We start from the raw sequence: 19388 nt of genomic DNA on the forward strand, positions 1-19388 counted from the left end.
TGGGATTTTAACCCTTGGCGCACTTGTTATAGATTCAATACATTCTTAAGTCGTCGGATGTTAAGGTAAACCGTCGTAATGTACCGTAATGTAATGCTCTAAAAGTTTTGGAAAAGCTTTGCTAATGATGCTCCAGACATTAATAACTTACGTGCTGAGAATTTTTTATTCTAAATCTGGAAGGGTATGAAAAGGAAGTCTGTGAATAAGTGACTTATATCCTAAATATGTATTCCTTTCTTTCAGCAAGATAATGTTTAAAGTAAGTAAAGCAAGAAACATTTTCGTAAATGAATATGGTACAGCAAATTGGAAATAGCTGAATGTACGATGTGTAGAATAAAAGTTTCTAGGCCTTTTTCTTGTGAGCTTTATTATTCTCACATTTAATTTTTAAGCAATTTTTAATTAAGATTTAAAAGTGATTTAAACTACCAAGAATATTAAGCATCAATAAAAAAGTATGTAAGGGTGGCTATAATAAAAGATTCAAGATATGGAATTATTTTACACGGTTTTATCATTTCGATAGGCACTTGAAGCTTTAAGTTTGAGGTAACTGATTAGAAGTAATTAATTTATAAATAAAAGATGCAAAACTTTTTTTGGTAGCTTGTTAAGTTATTAAAATGTATTCTTTTCGATACGCTTAAAGTTTAACAGGGGATTTTTAAGGTGACAAGAAACTGCTTTATTGTTCTCCTGGAGGGCAGAAACCTTATGATCTTTTTTCATTTAATACGGCATCTTTATTATTTAACATAGCCATTTGTCATCATAGATCTGATGTATGTTGAGCTATATACATTAAATTTGTTTTTATGTATATAGTTTATGTATATATCATATTCAATTTTCAGGAAGGAATGTATAGAGAGTACATTGATCAGTGTAATCTCTGCATTAGCATTTTTGTATCTCAATTTCAATAATTAAGCTTATTAAAAAACGTGCTGTGTGGTAAGTTACTAGTAACAAAGTAGGCATCTTCTATCAAAGTTATTAAAATATTACCAAAAGGTGATGGTTACTATTATTAAGGAAAAGTGTTCTGTGAAATCGTCCTATAAAGATTTAAAAATATAAGAATCTGAAATGCAATGAAGTTAACGATTATTTAGTGGGAAAAAAATACATTTCAACAATGATAGGTAAAACAACAATGAAACCGATACTTCATCTAAAGGTAAACGGTTGAAAAATAAGAATTATTGCAGTATATGTGTTATATTATTGCATTATATATTCCACTATATATATACGAAATGTCACACAGAAAAACGAGACTATGTGTGTAGCTCAAAAACAGTGGGGAGTTGGCAACAATTGTTTTGGTGACGTCATGCCACACATCTCCTCTACCCATGCAGCCTGTTTCGAATTAACCGACCATGCCAGTGGGAAGTACTGCGTCATTGAGTGAATACGTGCAACTGCATTCTGCCGGAAAAATGTCTAATGTAATAACCGAACAGGGAATCAATATCAAGTTTCTTGTGAAATTTAAGAAATAAGCCACGGAGGAAATATTTCAAATGTTAACTGACGCTCATGGAGATAAAACCTTGTCTCAAGCACTTGTATTTGAATGACATAAGCGGTTTTCAGGGAGAAGGGACAGTGTGGAAGATGGCCCAGCATGTTCATCATGATTGAATGGTTTCCCAGTGGTCAGACTGTTAATCAACACTACAACATTGAAGTACTAAAAAAATTCACAAAACAATTAGGAAGAAAAGGCCATAGATTTGGAGTGATGGATAGCTGTTGCACTAGGACATTGCATCCGCTCACATGGCCCCAGCTGTCAAGCAGTTTCTAACCAGCAAAAACATTACTGTGATGGGATATCCTCCTTATTCGCCTGATTTGGCTCCATGCGACTATTTATTTCCTAAAGTTAAATCTTACTTAAAGGGAACCTATTTTACCTCAGCTGAAGAGGTTAAAGCAAAAACAGAGAATCTTCTGAAGGTCCTTCCAAAACCCCTCGTTACAAAACTGTTACCAGCAATGGCAGCACCGAATATGTTATATAATATATTGCACTATATGTGTTATGTAATTATGCTCTATGTGTGTGATGACGTGGAGAATAAAATATGTTTTATATAATGTGTTTCAAAATAATTTTAAGGAATTGTTGCTGAAACGTGTATTTCTTGTCCATTCTGAAGAACTCAAATCAGTGTTGCCTAAAAATAATTTTCAAACTATGTTCAATGGGACCAAAGGATTCCATATAAGTCATCTTACGTTCCTTTTATCAACACCAAAATTTGAAAAAATCGTCGAATACGTGAACCACATATTTAGCTACCTTACCTTTAGCCTAAAGTATTATGAAGTAGATTTTTTTTCCTTATGCTTCTGCTTGGTCAGATATAAATAAAGAAAATTAGCGACAGCAAATAATTATTCGTTACTTTGTTTGTGTGTGGTTCAAAGCATTTCTAATATCTACTAACCAAAAGTACATTAGTACTTAAATTAAATGCGCTGATTGACATTATTTAATGCTTGCTTGTGAGCACCAATCGCTCGATGTTCTGGAAAACTTGCACAACCTGATTTCTAGCGAGATTTTAGGTTCATTTCCTGCCTAATGTGTAAAACTCTTATCACATCGGAGGAAAAATTGTTGAAACATTTAACCATCCGGATTATTTTTTAGAACTCTGGTTGATTTTCTTTCTCATGAATCGTTTGCTCGAGCTGGAAGCTAAGTAAAAATCATTTATTTCTCCATCTAGCATTCTAGAGACTGATTGCGGTTTACGGAGGCATCCATTGAAGATTAAATTGAACCTCAATGAGCCCAATTAATTGGAACGCAGTTCTATTTTTAAATAAATATGCGTATTCTATTTACATAATATAACTTAGATAATGTAGTAGTGACTAATAAATAAATATTTACACTTTTAAAACGTGTTGAAGTTGGTTAATGAACATTTATAAAGAAAAAGTGACTCCTTTTCATTTCCCGAACAAATTGCAAAATTTGATATATATATATTCAATTAATTTTTAACATTTACTTCATACTTACTTTTACTTCCATAAAACATACACACAAAAAATAAAGTGTTTTTTGAATGAGAAAATTTTAAAGATGTCTGCTATGTAGATATGCATGTAACGAATTTTGAATTTGCTAATAAAAGCCCTTAAGCTGTACCCCTGGAAATATTTGGATAAAATGTCCAAAAGTTATACAAGCGTATACAATATTATGGTTTATTTTGACCTTTACCATCTATTAAATAAAGTTAACAAAATGATTTTAATACTTGTGGATTCCAAACCAACTCCAAAGAAAACTTTCATCGCATTTCTTATACATGCTATGGCTCATGTTACGGACGTTTTATGGTTCATGGCATATAGTTCACGGTTTATGGCTCATGTTACGTACGTTTTATGGTACATGGCATATAGCTCATGGTTTATGGCTCCTAGTATGCTGCTTTGTGTATTTGCTGTTCATGTTCTAATTACATTAGCGTGCAAAATTAACAGAATTTGCAAAATATGTCTGCTTTTACAAGATGTATTCAGCCAAATGTACCAATTATGCTGCCTGAAAATTATGCAAATATTTCATAGTCGAATCCATAATCGTATACGTACGTGTCTACCGAATTGTGGAGGGGATATAAGCGTATGAGCGGTTTTCGGCAATTAATATGCTCGTATTCCTTCACTATATTCGCCATGTTTCTCTCAAGAGTTGTGTAAATTTTATAATGTGTCACATAAAATAAGTAGTCGCGAACGCATGGATGATGGAATGTGATGGAGAATAGTCGGTAGACTGAAGGCAGGCCATTCACAGGATCAGATGGTGGCAGAGCTCAATGTAACGAACGCTCTGTGCCGTCTGCAGTTTCTGGGAGCAGTTTCAAGACAGTGAACCATATCGAGAAGAGCTTGTGCTAGGTCGACCAAGATCCATACCGACGAATAAAGATCCATAGCTGGCACTTTCAGCTTGGCGATACAGGACTGCTACAGTTTTACAGCTCTCACATGAGCTGTATGCTGCCACTGAAACTCAAGTTTCATGGCTTACAGTTCCTCGAAGTCTTCATGAGATATGGCTGTATGTCAGACTTATTGTTGGATCCCCTCCTCATTACAGTACACAAGCGAGCGCGCCTTTAGTATGTTGCAGATAATGTGCGCCTTGGACCAGACTTTAGTGGAGCACCATGCCTTTTACAGAAAACTCAGATTAATTTAAATCTGAACCCAGTTACAAGATTCATCCTATTTTCCGATACCTGTATCTGGAGAGAACCTGGAACACAATACCATCCCTCTCTCATCAGGGAAAAGGATCATTACAGCGTTGGTGATGTAATGCTTTGGGGAGGCATTATGTGTGACTGCCGCACTTCCCTGAATGTGTTTGACAAAGGCTCCTGATTGCCATCAGGTATACAAAGGAACGCTTAGGGCCTTATGTTTGAATTATTGGTTCTGAGTTCCAATTAACGAATGACAACATTCGTCCATTTAGGGCGCAAATGCCTACGGATTATTTGGAAAGTGAGGGTATTGGCTTCACCTATTAGCCAGCCAGATCTCTTTACCTTAATCCTATAAAACATATCTGAGACACTCTTGGGAAAGCAATTTCATCTCACCATCCCCCCTCCAAGACTCATCTCGGAATCTTTCTGCAGATGTGACATCGATTACAACAGGGAATTGTCTGTTGCCTTCTGCCTATTATGACGTCATGCTGCGCAACCTGTTTGCTGTGAAAGGCACTGCTCCCCATATCAGATTCATTTTCAGTTTGATATCATAAAAGGGATTTTAGACCCCCTGCACTATGAGCTTTACTGATAATCATTGTATGCATAAAATGACTTGAATGATACATTTCATTCTCTGCTATAAATGTGCGTTCAGACATTTTCGCGCACCAGTGTATATCGATTTATTACATAACTGTTAATAAAAATTTCAAAATTACACCTTAAACTAGTTTTTAAATTCAAAGCTGTTGCAATCTAAATAATTTTCTATTCAAAATTCAGAAGTAGTTCGAAGTCCAGCCAATCTAAGAAAATAAAAACAGGCAATTCAGCTTTCTACATTTTCTATTTCTGAATTTTGCTTTATTTATCTACTTCAATAATAACTTGCGCTTTTAACCAATTAAGTTACATTATGAAGTTTTGAATAATGGGCAGAAATTATGATTTTTAAGGACTTCAGTTTCCACAGCGCAAGAGTAAAAATAATTACACCACCAGAGATTTCAGAGTTTATTTTGAAGAAGTTCATCATAATACTTGTACAAGTAATTTGTAAATGTTGTAAATTAAGAATTGCACATACAGTTCTGCCGGAATTAAGTTCCCTAAACGCTGCGATAAATTGTAAACATATGCACATTTCGAAAGCGCTTGTTCACTCTCCTTAATTAGTTTAGACGAGAGCTGTTTATGCCTTTGGCTGTCAGAGTAATTAACTTTGTTAATTAATTTCCATATTTATTACTTCCAAACCGTACTGCAACATAATAGTCTTTCTCAACTGGAAAGCAAATGAAAGGAATGCATTTATTAAAATTAGTAAATATGGGGTAACACACGAACATATTCCCTACGTATTTCCTTTTAGGTTAAAAATTCATCATAACGTTTTGTCCAAATATATCTAACTTCAGCTTTATACGAATATAGCAAAGAAAATGCAATATTTCTTTATTATAGTTTTACACAATTCTCTCAGTTCTCTGCTGATTATGCCAAAGTTTCTATGCCCTGGTTGCTATGTTGGCGAACTTCGAAGGATGTTAGCTCCACCCATGTTTTTGTTTTGACCAATCAGATCCGAATTTCCCCTATTTCGAAAACCCAGTCAAAGCATAAGTTCATTTCGTGTTAAATGTTTCTGCGATGCACAACAGACTTTCTTTAAGAAGTAGCAATAGAGCATATGACAAACAGCTCGGAAAGACTTTTGTAAGTATATTGTTATGTTCAAAGTTTATCTTATCACTCTATATACAGGACAATTAGAAAATAATCATAATTTAAACAATTACTAATATTTTCTTGAATTTGGATGGCAGTGCAATTTTTTTAAGCACACATAAAATGAAGGTTTTCATTTTAAAGAAATTTACTATGCAAATGTCCTAGTTACCATTATTTTCAGCATGAGCGGTTTAGCAAGAAAAGTGTTCTAGAAGTATCTGCTGTAAAAGAACTGCATCTAAATATTACTTTCATTGAACAAATAATCCGTAGAAGAATTCTAGACCTTGAAACAGTTATTATCAGTTTAAACAGTTATAGCTGTATATATATTTAAAAGGAACATATTATAAAATATTCATATGTACGCATGCGGAGCACTTCACATAATGTAGGAAATATATATCTATATGAAATAAATAACTGTGAGCATTGCAAGTGCATAATTCCCTGAACAATGTGGTAAGCATATTTTTGTTATATATTACAGTATAGAAAAATATCATAAAATTTTTAACAAAAGGACATTTGTAAAATAAAATGTAGTACAAATATATTTTAATTCCAATAGCATTACTTTATGAGAATTTTCGCTAACTTTACTGTAGCTTTTATACTGTATTTGAAATATTTTAAAAACAGTGTATGAGTGCAATATTTTAAATTTGTTGCATTACCATAACGTTTAGGAATAAATATTGTATTATATTTAAGCTACAGGTTTCATGTTACATAGTGTTTTAAATTATATTCCAGTTATGTATACATTTCTAAATGCAGAAATAAATTCAGGTTTAAAAATTCAATTCAGGTTGAATGTAAAAAAAAATTATTTCTCTATCCAAAAAGTATCTTACAGTGCAAAAGAATACAAAAAAATATAACGTTGGTATTTATATGGAGAAAACCAGAATCGCGATAAATATGTGTTTAAATTTTTAGGATTTCCTAAACAGTGCAATGAAATCATTTCCTGATATGACCTAGCATAGTCATTATTCGTGTAAAACTGTGAAACAGTTGTAGCCAAACCTTAAAAAGTACCTGTTTCTGCTTTATCAAAAATCATATCCCCTGTTCGTACCATACAGGTCCACAAATCATAAGTATTATGTATACAGGTAAGATTTAACTACTAGCATTACTATTTCGATATTTAAAATTATACAGTTCTAAAAATTGTACGTTCGTTTATATTTGTCTAGTTAATGAAATCTTATTCTCTGTCTATAACTTAGGCTTCAAAATAGTGAATCGATATTGCAAATATAGTTAATGGTAAATCTTCTAATGCATACAATTGTTCATTATAAAAAAACAAATTTAAGAATTCTTGGGTGGAAAACCCCCTCAAAACAAAACCCGCATTGAAGTGACAAATGGAATAAGATTAACATTACTATATTTCATAAATACTTTGAATAATTTGTCGTATTTATTGTTCATTGTTATATAAATTACATCTTTTGACACATTTTAAAGCTGAGATTTAGAAAGAATTATTTTTAAAACAATTACAGTCACGTTAACTGTTATATAAAGGTTTAAATTCTTAAAAGAAATAGTTTGATAAAATATGAATTAAATTACATTTGCAGCAGTTACTACGACACCGAGTTTAGTTTCTACATTTGTAACAGCTACTATATTGCATAGGAAATCGTTCGTTGTTAGTCACTTAACTTTTTTTAACAAAGCCGTTAGCTGGAAACGAATAGTAGTTGGAAGTGTAAGTTATTTACATAATTGGTTAATCTTTTTAATACTCGAATATTCGTAAATGCTTGAAGAATAAAGCATTTCCTTGACACATAATTCATGATATTTTCAGAGATAGTCCCCGATTAAAGTGGGACACTTCTTTAAATTAATATAAACTGCTAACAATTTTAAACCAAAATAATGTAATTTACTAAACTTAATCGAGTTAAATTAATGCAATAATTCATCCACAAATAGCACGTTTTTATAAATGACTAAAAAACAGCAATACATATTAAAGCACCCTGAAGAATTAAATTTTTCTTACTACAAAACTACTTACTTGGATTTTGCTTAATTCATATACAATATATATATAACGAATTGTTTTATGCCCAGTTTGGTTAATTTCACTCTTTTTAGTACACATTACTTGAAATAAAATCAAATAATAGATGAAATAAAGATTGCGTATTTTCTATTGCAATAAACAATAAATGTTATGTGAACTGTTACCAGAAGATAAATTTATACTTGAATTGACGATATTTTCACCGCAATAGCACTAAAATGATTTTTAAATAACTATCACAACTTGCAGTTGTAAAGCCTGTAAATGTATATATATTTATCTATAGAACAGTCATTTTGTTTACTTAGAAATCAGCAAGTATTATCTGAAATTCATATAGTTTAGACATGCACGCGAAATTTCAAATCACGTGCACCTACAATGCACATAATTTACACATGCACGTGAAACCTCAAATCACGTGCATCTGCGTGTACTTCAGTGGGACACTTTCCATATGCATGCAGGTAAAATAACCGAAAGGCTTACCTGGCTAGCAAGTTGCCAAAAAGTATTGCCTCTTGCGTCAATCTATAGTGCTTTCCGGAGACACGGGGATTTTGCACCGTCGAGGGAATCTCCGATGCTGTCGAAGAGAAATCTTTTTAGCACACTATTAAGTGATGTGCTCGGCTTCAACGGAGCTACTTTCGGAGCAAGTGAACGAAGCTACTAGCTTTGGCGTTTGCGTATGTTATTCTGGCTGAGACATCCTAAGGTTTAGAAATGTGTATGTCTTGGGGGTTTTGATTTTTCCCTCTCATGAAATCGATGCAGGAACTGTGTACGGCTAAGTGGAGAACGGATTTGGGAAACGGTTTTCCCCATTTAGAGGGATTTTTAAGTGACGGTAGGGAAAGGGTTGAAGCACCACGTTTTTTAATGTTATTTCCGTTTCTTTATTTGCATCTACTGAAATAGATTGAGGTTCGGAAGACGTCGTTTTTATGTGGAACGAACATAGTTAAAAGTTTTTATGTGGAACGAACATAGTTAAAAGTTTTTATGTGGAACGAACATAGTTAAAAGTTTTTATGTGGAACGAACATAGTTAAAGTAAAGTTTCATAAAAGGAAATTTTTTATCATGCAAAATTTTTGTAGCTCTTTCGTTTTTCATAGTGAAGGAGTCACTATTCGAGTTAATTAAGAAGATTAAATGTATGAGTATTCTTTGTCGTCATCTTAACATAAATTTAATGCAGTTTTTTACGTATTTTTTTCAGATTAAAATTGTATTTAGTCTGTGTTTTTGATAGAGGAGCTAACTACTCAAAAACCAGTTAACACCTCAGTTTTAAGATGTTGATTGTTTCGTTTTTGTCATATGATTAAAACATATTCACAAAAATGCAAAGCAATTTGCTTGATGCGAGGCTGATTGAGAAAAAATGAAATGAAGATGATTAGAATTTTAACGATAAAAATTTGTTTTAATTTTACTATAATTTCCATTCTTTGAAGGATTTTTTAATTTAAAGACTTATTCACAGGAAGGGACACTAAATGATAATAATTTCTAGATTCTGAATAAATGTTAACAGAAAATGAAACAAAATGTAATTTTGTTGCAGTCTACAATCGATTTCAGATCACGTTAACGAAAATGTAATTAATCATGTATTAAATTACTTAGCTTATTAATTATCTTTAATTTTTTATATGGGCTAAAATATTTCCTTATGGCAAAGTATTGAATGATTATCTGTTAATGCGATTTCACGAAAGAATTTATGGGGGAAACATGTATTTCTGTTACGCTTTGATGGCCATATTATAACGTTCGAACAGACCATCAGGGTGTGTGACTGTGAGAATTCAGGCATTACAGTTACTTGGACGCTGCTATTACTCAAATATATTTCCGTAAAATTAAGAAATTGTACAGACAATTCGAAGGACATATCTTGAATATGTTTGCGAATCTAATTTTGTTTGTCACGCATCGGAACTCTATATCACTATCACGTATTGCATATTTTATGTCTCTCCTATACTCTCCTTTACAATTTCTTATGTCATCTTGAAATTTTATCACTCTCTTGGCACTGACTTCAGGTTGATATTCCCCGATTTACTAGCTACGTCGCTGAAAGGTGCATCATGTGGGTTGGCCAACCAGTTAATAAAACTTAATTTAAACCAAATCATTCACTGATGTATGCATATCGATCACTTAATTTCGCCAAGTTTTCGCTCAGTAACTGCATTCTGCTTTCGTGCAGATTTTGTTAAACATTCCAATAGACATCACAATAAAACTAACCGTAACGATATCGATAAGCGAGTTTTGCACTTGGGTCATGAAGTTCTCAAGATATCTAGAAAGAACAATACCGTTCCATCAATGCCGATACTTTCCCGGAACTGATAATGTCAGCATTAAATCCTGACGATAGTTTTGTATTTTCTGGAACTGGGTTTGTGTTGTTCTCTTGAATTTATTTTTTAACGGAAAGGAAAGTTCTTTGTTGGTTAGATACTGTTTCTCAAAAAACATTAGCTATCAATTTTCCCAACACTTTAATTAAACAGCGATAGATCTGCAAAATGCCTTATTTGGCGATAGCCATCTCATGGTTATCATTATTTATCCAATTAACTAATCGATATATGTCGATGAGATTTTGATGTCACAAGACAAATTTTAATAGATTTTTTTTCCAAACGAAAAAGGATAAGATTATTTTATCACGATATGAAGTAGGTCGATTATTGGAATATGGTACAGCTCACGGGGCCAAGGTACCAGAGGAAAGCGATGGACCTACCTAAGGACTTTCTAGTCAGAAGCGTCTCATATTCCCGTTATACACATAGGGAAAATTACGAAAATCAAATATGCAACCAACCCGTTTACCTGAGTTTGAAACCAGGACGAACTACCAACATTTAGCGGTCTTAACCTCTCGACCGCCAGTAGGGCCAAAAAAAAGTAAAAGATTTCTCAACAAGGATTCGTTAGACTCATAGTAATGGGTTGTGGCTGAAACGTATCAGGCTTAAGCTTATCGTTTCGTTAAATTCAAGGCAAGGTGCACAGTCACTTGGGAACAATTTATCTGAAGATGGTGCACATGTTAATTCTCAAAATATTCTTTGGATAGAAGTTATAATACTCAAAATATTTTTTGAAGAGAATCTATACTTGATAAAATGGAAAACTACTAGGTCTCAGATTATTGTAATTAATGAAAATACATATTTCTTCAAGCTCAAATGTTTAATTAAATGAGCTACTAGGTACGGATATTGTCAGAAGTGAAGTAGGTTATAAATTCCGAATTACATTCATACTTACAATTTTAAAAGCGCATGCTAAAGACAAGTAAGGTCATCAACCTGAGAATGGACTTCAGTGATACAGAAATGATATTTCGACTGGAGATAGTGTGAACAAAAGCTTAGCTGTTGAAACAAAAGCTTAGCTGTTGAAACAAAAGCTTAGCTGCTGGAGCTTTTAAAATTAGAGACTAGTGCGAATCTCGATTAAGTATATTAAAAATCTGTCAAGGGCTTAGTGAAGTTCTTCATAATTTACATTATTTCCGCAAAGATAAATATCTATACACGCCAGCATAGATATTTATCGATTTCTTAGGGTTTTTCGGAGCAGGAAATACGAAATATCAACCGTGCCCACACAGGTGATCGAATTAAGAACTTTCAATTGCCAAAAGCATACGAGCTTTCAATTACACCTCGAAGGCATGCTGTGAGGAACAAGAAAGTTGTTTTTATTCTCCCCATTTAAGAGTAACTATGGAAGAGGCAATTCAGTTGCCAAATCAAGGCGGTGACGAATTATTTGATTTATCATATTTTTAGCCAGGTGCCACATTACTGCGGTTTAGAATTTTTTGAAGCCGAGAAACATAAAGAATCAGCGATGCTCTCGCCGGGATAGGAATCCAGACCTTTCGATTGCTAGACAGACGTTCTGCTAATTACACTATGTTGGTACGTGGTAAGAGAGGAGAAAATTACTTGAAGATTTTCTGCCTATATCTGAATTTTCTAAACATTTATGATTACCAAATTATTAGTTCGAAGCTCATTCAAGCTTCGGTACAGCAGTCAGCATAGCTAACCACCTTCCCGGTTGGGCCGCTCAAGAATTCCTTCATTCAAGAAAGACATTCGAGAAGTTTTATAAGCTTATAGTCATGTCAGGTATGATGCAGATATCTACATCATCTTGTTGAGCTTCGCAGTGGAGAGGACCGTCTTCAATGTAAAAGATTTTGGTGCTGTAAAATTTATTGCCGTAGCAAACCCATTTGTAGCCGTTGTTGTTTCTTGACGACGATAAAAATTGTGCTTCCACGCCACTGCGAGTCCCACTGCCAGGAAGAGCACATAGCCTATATTTATGACGCAAACCTTTCATCAAATGTCGCCGAAATTTCTATTAGAAAACATAGAACCTTCGGATAATTTGCGTGAGGCTGTTATGTAATTCTAAATGTTCCACTGTGGAATCTCACATATACTCTACTTAATGAATATCCATAATTATTCCTTATTGTCACTTGCTTAAGAGATCATTTTCTTGGTGAGTATAGCTGCTAGGACTTTGAGACTTACTTCCTTATTTTTTCCGCTTTCCTCTTCATAATTTTCTTGTGTTTCGTTGTGGTTCTGCCTTTTGATCTTTCTTTTAGGTTTTTAGTATTACTCTTTTGACCCAGTGTTTGATGGCAAATAAACTACCTACGAATTTGTTGTGCATGAAAATCTTTGAAAGGAAGATCCTAGCAGTTGAAAGGCGAGATGATGTCTCCAAATCATTACGTTGGTCTTCAATTAACAAACAGCATGAATTAGCTGCTCCCATTAATATTAATAGGCTGGTTACCAATCTTTGTCATTGCCTCCGAGATAAGCAGTCTAGAATTGCTGTTGTCATATCTCACTTGTCTGACCACCGGCCTCTCAGGAGGACTTTCGGCTCGCCTCATAATTTTGCTCGCACCGAGTGCCCCCTTGCCGCACTGACACTGTTCATTTACAAACATCCATGCCTTCTCCAGTATTCGAAACGAGCCCTTCGGTACAGCAGTCAGCATAGCTAACCACCTTCCCGGTTGGGCCGCTCAAGAATTCCTTCATTCAAGAAAGACATTCGAGAAGTTTTATAAGCTTATAGTCATGTCAGGTATGATGCAGATATCTACATCATCTTGTTGAGCTTCGCAGTGGAGAGGACCGTCTTCAATGTAAAAGATTTTGGTGCTGTAAAATTTATTGCCGTAGCAAACCCATTTGTAGCCGTTGTTGTTTCTTGACGACGATAAAAATTGTGCTTCCACGCCACTGCGAGTCCCACTGCCAGGAAGAGCACATAGCCTATATTCAGGCAACAGAGTCAGATCAAGAAAGATCTCGTTCTGTTGGAAATGAGGTTCAAAACGCAAACGTTACCAATACCAAAATCTTATACGCTACCAATATCAAAAACGTTACCAATACTTATCCAATACCAAAATCAGGAAATCTGTCTACGAATGTGAGTCATGCACACATGCCATAATATTAATTACATCTGCAATCAATTAGATAGTTCTTGGTGTGTCTACGAACAAGGAACCAATAAAAGCAATACAACTAAGTATCTAAAAAGGATACAATCACAAATTTTCGAAAAAGAAACTAAAAAACAGAATCAAACATCATTAAAAGCAGCAACAGATAAATAAACCGTTAGCAGCCACCCTAATACCCTGAAATTGTCGTGGTTTCAGTCTGCATCATACGAATAAAATGTTTGCTTTATGATCAAACTTAATGCTTTGCTGCAGGGGAACAAACAGTATCCTCAAATTTCAAACAAAATCAGGTAACTAAGATAGATAAACATTCGATATTAATAAAGGGTTACATATATAGAGATTATGCTAGTGATGGTTAAACCTTAGAACATATCATTAATATTTGTAAAATGCTCATTTACTGAACGTGCTTCCAAGCAATCACAGTTTAAGTCAATGTTCAATGGTATGTTTTAATTACTGTTTGCAAAGTAATCAACGAGACTTTGAAATAAACAGGGAAATCAGCTGCCTTCAACTTTCGCACTGGTCGCTGATATTAACCCTTTGTATTCTAGACATAACTCTCGGTCACCGCTTGATATGATGCAGTATCTCGATCAACATTCAGTTTGAAGCGATAATTCGAGCGGTAACGATATTTATTTAGATTTGGTTTCGACAATAGCGCTTCATGAGTGTATTCAATAATAAATGCGTACAAAACGACTTCCAGTCTTTAATAATGAATATATTTTTTAAATTTATTGTTATATATGCGTCTTCGTCGTTAGTTCAAATTCGACGGTTGTGGCAATAGGTAAACACGTAAAAGTGCATGGGGCACCAGAAACTTCACTACAGAATAGAACAGGTATTGCCCCAATACATTAACCAGCTAGAATATGAAAAACTTGAACTGACTATATGCTATTTCAAAGTAATACTGGGTTTATACATTGGAGGTGTTACATTTAAACATAAGAGAAAAATCACAAAAAATTACATACAAAGTTATATACATACAAAGTTACATAAATAACACAAACTGTTTGTTATATTCATTAAAATATTGGAGTAAGTGAAGTTGATATTTTGGAGAGCATAACGCTGAAACTTTTGCATTTTTATGCAAGTGTATAAATAAATATATGGGATTTGATTTTGTTAATATATTGTGAGTCTGGTTCTTGTTATGTAGGCATATTTGTTACAAGTAAAACTGTGCTGAGTTCAGATCTTTTAGTCCAAAATTCATAAAGTTCATGGTCTCAGCTCGGTAGGTTCGGTATTTTGGAGCATTGTGAAAATTGTTAATGCTGCGCGGAGTCAATTATTGGTGTGTAACACAGACATTGCTCTTTCCGCTTTTTTATTCTCGGTCCTAAGGTGTGACCTAGCATAGGTCCAGTACTAGAGCACAGAACTTTTAGCGTACTTTCATGATTTTTGGATATAGATGGCGTTGAGATATCCTCAGTCTCTTAAAGTTAAGATCTAAATTGGTGGATTTCCGAATTTGTAGATCACTTATAAATGGGCAGAAGAATAGATAGAAAAAAAGGTCTACATCTCCCTTTGGCTCCACAGACGCAATTGTCACTATTGCAGAGGTTCCTTTTGAGAAAGTTATCTGGATATGGGCCATGACAGGTGAGGTAATGCGTTAGGAAGGATTTGGAGCTTCTGATTTCTGCGCCGATTTTGGGAAAGAACTGGTGAGTGCGCCGGCTTGCTGTAGTATTATTCCACTCTTCTTGCCACTCGTAGCTTAGATGTTTGCTTAGGATAGAATGTTGTAGCTGCAATTACGGAAGCTTGATGTCGAGGAACTCGTCTTCTTGGGAAAGAGCTGCTATTTTTGCCAGAATGTCGGCGGTAGCCTTTTTATCCAAGTTATGGTTATTTCAGTTTTGAGATCTTTAGAGGTCTGATTAATTTCATGAAGCAGGTGAGAATGGTTGTCTAGATTTCGGATGGACAGTATGGCTGCTTGGCGATCTGAGTTAATGGATATTTTGTAGAAATTGTTTATTGATACAGTGTTGATGGCAGCTTTCATTGCTGAGATTTCAGCTTGATGTTTGCTATTGGAGTTGTTTAAGTACCCTTTCCATTTTATTTCAGTGTCCAGATGTTGTATTGGAAAGAATGCTGCGCATCCGATTTTTCCTTTGATTTTTGATCCATCAGTGTAAGCTTCAATTCCTTTATTTCTTGGGTCGATGTTCTTTTGGATTTTTATTTTGATATGAGGATCAACTGGATGTCTTTTGTGTGGAGGAGGGCGTTATTCGTAATCATCTGCCGAACAGATGCAGTCCTTGAAGTTGATGCTTTTTCTGAGTTGACGGACTGAAGAGTAAATAGCCTCATCAATTGCTTGAAGATGTAACGGCATAATGCCTGCCATGGAACTGAAGGCTGAGCTAGAGGTGGTACGAAAGCCACGCGTGGTGTTTAGCATGAACTGTCGCTGTATGGATGTTAACAATCTCTTTTTTTCTTTCCATCATCGGCAGGGCCCATATCGCAGCTCCATATAAGACGATTTTTGTGATGACTGTTTTGTAAAGGGTCTTTGTGATGTGAGGATTCAATCCCCAGTTAAATTCTTGGATTCTGTGAAGGTTTTGTCCAATTTGGTGGGTGCGAACCTTTGGAGATGTATGAAGTTGAATTTTTAGTCAAGCAGTAACCCAAGATATTTTATTGTTTTGACATTTCTAATTTTACTCAGAGTTGTTTTGTAATTTTCTGCCCCTGCTTATGAATTATCATTACTTGCGACTTGGGGATAAAGATTTCTAATTCATATCTCTTGCAGTGATGCTGGAATATATTAACTATTTCTTGACAATTTTGTTGAAGAACATTTTGTGTTCGCCGGCTGACCACGAAAGCAACATCGTATGCAAACGCTGTAATTTTGGCGAAGTTGAGCCATTGCTGGTTTATAATATCGTCAACGTGATGTTCCAAAGATCTACGCTCATGCAGGCTCCCTCGGAACATCCACGTGCTTGTGCTCTAGCAGTTAAGGTGTTGTTGTGGTATATAATGCTACTGCGGTCTTGGAGGAAGTTTTCAGTGATTTTCTAGATGATGAGTGAGCAGCGGATGTTGCGGAGAGACTGCAGGACGGCGGGCTACCATAATGAATCAAAAGAATTTTTGAGATCAAGACACAGGATGGCCGAATGAAGATTGCTAATTTTATTGATATTCATTGGTCTAGGACTGCTTGTATGGCATGACTTTTGTGGACTGCTTGTATGGCATCTTTTAGATGACAGTATGATTTTTGTCAAACCCCATCCCAATTTTTATCGAGAATTTCCAAGGGGGAGAACTAAGATTAATAACGTCGCAGCTCTCTTCTTCTAGGTTTCTCATTAAGTTCTTGACAGAATTTCAGCTAAATGGATTCTAAGTACTTCGGGCTTCAAGGAAACTACTTTTACAAACGTTTATACCTTTTACGAAACTCAAATCTGAACGCAACGTTAGGTAGCCGGCTTTAGTGACCAGGAAGGCTTTAATTTCAAGAGACCAAGATTGAATGATTTTAATTTGAAATATTCTGTTTTGTAATAATTAGTTTATGCTGAAATAGTAAAGGAATTAAAGTGATTTAAGTTCTTATAAAATTTAGCTTAGGTATTTTTGTTTTTACTTTTTAAGATTTTTTTTCCTAAGTTGTCGAGAAGCAGGCAGCATAATTGTAAACTTAGCACTAACAGGAGCAGATTTTATTTTATACGTTTTTTCTGAACCACATATCATGATTTAATAAACTGCTTAACATAAAATTTTAAGGGCAATTTATTTTCTTAAGAACGATAATTCGCAATCACATTTAATGGGTCACATAGGATGTTACACAATGTAGCAAAAGCTTAATGAAAGTCTAGCGTAAAACGACTAACTTATTTTAATTTTAATTACCAGTTCCTACACAGTTTTAATTAAGTTTCCAAACATTAGCAATTATTCATTTTATGCAAAATTTCTGCATATGTCATAAGAGATTTATATTTTAAAGACTAAAGTAATCGAATTTTTGTAATTATTAGAGTACTGTAACGAAGATTAAAATTGTTCAATAATAATTACATTCAGTAATGTTTCATGACATGTTTGAAACAATAACCAGCTTCTTACTCAAAGCTGTAACAAATATGAGAAATATTTAGAGTAATCTTATTAATTAGTTGCAAGCCACTAATCAGAAACTTAAATTTCTGTCGTTCTCTCTTATATGCGAAGATTAATGCTTTATAATAATGAATAGCTCTGCATAGAAATTTATTCAATAAAATTTGTCACTTTCAATACGCATATTTTCTATCAAATTCTTTTAAAGCTGAGATTCTGGAGAAATTTACCTCTTTAAATGTCAAATGTAATGATTTTACACTTAAAGTAAAGTATTAAAATGCAAGCTTTTATAAGAGTGCATTTTAAAAATTTCAAATATATGTAAAATAATTATTATAAATCATAAATGCCGACGACATTTATTTGTTTGTCTTCGCTAACTTTTTAAAGTTTGCATATTTAAACCATAAATAAGGCATAAAATTAATAACATTCTTTTATTATCTTGAGAAACTTTGTTATAGGTAAGGTTATGCTATTACTATAATTAGTAAAAGACAGAATTTCAATTATTCAATTTAGGAGAACAAAACCTATGCATATTAGAAAATCTGATTAATTTGGTTGTCTTCTTTTTAGACTATCTTTGCTCTAATTTAAGTGAGGTGATCTTATATTTTTCACATCTTATTTACTCCCATAAGGAGTATGCAGTTAAAACAATTTCGATAATTCACAAAGAAAAATTGATACTTTATTTTCAAAAACATAAAAGTATTGCAAAATATCAACGTTGCGTACAGTAAAAAGCTAACAACACGTAATTGACTATAATTATGTTCCTCTTTTTATGAATTTAAATTTCCATGTATGGTGAAGGAATTCATATAACATCATGTCATTTTAGCCCATTGTTAAAAAACGAAAACTTACAACAAGAAGAATAACAATAATTATTCAATAATTTTAGAATAAATAAAGCATAACACGTCTATAAAAGACTTATCGTGCTGAGGGATAGTGACAAAATAAGACTTTCTAAGAAACGCTATTTGCTAGAAAATCAGATTTTGACCAAAACTAAAATCTAAATCTGAATAATACGCGAAAAGAAATTGTACAATTACAATCCAGTACAATTCCAATTATCCGAATAATCAGACAACTATCCGAATCGCTTTCAGAATTTAAGACAAAGATCAAGACGGAAACGTAGTGTTGGACAATCAACGATTTCAGACAATAAAAGGAGCAAGCCTATACTTTTAAACTTTGTGTCACTGCTTGAAAACGAACATGGCGTTCTTCAAGAAAATCAATGCAGCAACAGACAAAAATTTAAAAGATGTCATTTTCAAGTGGGTTTTTCAGGAACGTTCTATGGGAAACCCAATTTCGGGTCCGATTGTTTATGAAAAAGCTAAGATCTTAGCTTCTTGATGATTTTCACTGTTGTATTAAATGAAATACTAACGAGATTTTGCATAAACTTTTCTTGAACACAGATATAAATGTAGCAGATCTATTGCCATCTGTATAGATGGGTTCGCGGAAGTATAGTGATAAGAATTAATGAGCTGGGAGACATCGTAGCACAGTGCGTTGCCTCTTTCAGAGATATTAGCATAATTGTCGAGTAGAAGATATTGAATAACGACTCTGGAGTGTTTAGCATCATAAAAAGAGGAGAAATGTGAACCCTAGA

At 33.9% G+C, this 19388-nt stretch overlaps 1 protein-coding gene and 1 long non-coding RNA gene across 8 annotated transcripts in view; one reads left to right on the forward strand and one right to left on the reverse strand.

The window, feature by feature from the left end:
• Positions 1 to 8794, reverse strand: part of LOC118181699 (neprilysin-1-like) — a 482702-nt gene extending 473908 nt beyond the window's left edge. For both annotated transcript variants that reach the window (XM_085820106.1, XM_085820105.1), the window contains exon 1: positions 8542 to 8794. The gene's annotated coding sequence lies outside the window, so the exon portion shown is untranslated. The remainder of the gene's footprint in view (positions 1 to 8541) is intronic.
• The window catches only part of LOC146996158 (uncharacterized), a 118804-nt gene that overhangs the window by 58416 nt on the left and 41000 nt on the right, over positions 1 to 19388 (forward strand). For 4 of the 6 annotated variants that reach the window (XR_015041971.1, XR_015041973.1, XR_015041970.1 and 1 more), the window contains exon 1: positions 5904 to 5984. The exons of 1 other annotated variant lie outside the window; for it this stretch is intronic. This is a non-coding gene — a long non-coding RNA (uncharacterized LOC146996158). Of the gene's footprint in view, positions 1 to 5896; positions 5985 to 19388 lie in introns of those variants that run through there. One more of the 6 variants, XR_015041977.1, reaches the window with a different exon arrangement.

The sequence above is a fragment of the Stegodyphus dumicola genome, chromosome 7, assembly GCF_044657685.1.
Source record: "Stegodyphus dumicola isolate Sdum_Otavi_A_Nest chromosome 7, ASM4465768v1".
Taxonomy (NCBI): domain Eukaryota; kingdom Metazoa; phylum Arthropoda; class Arachnida; order Araneae; family Eresidae; genus Stegodyphus; species Stegodyphus dumicola.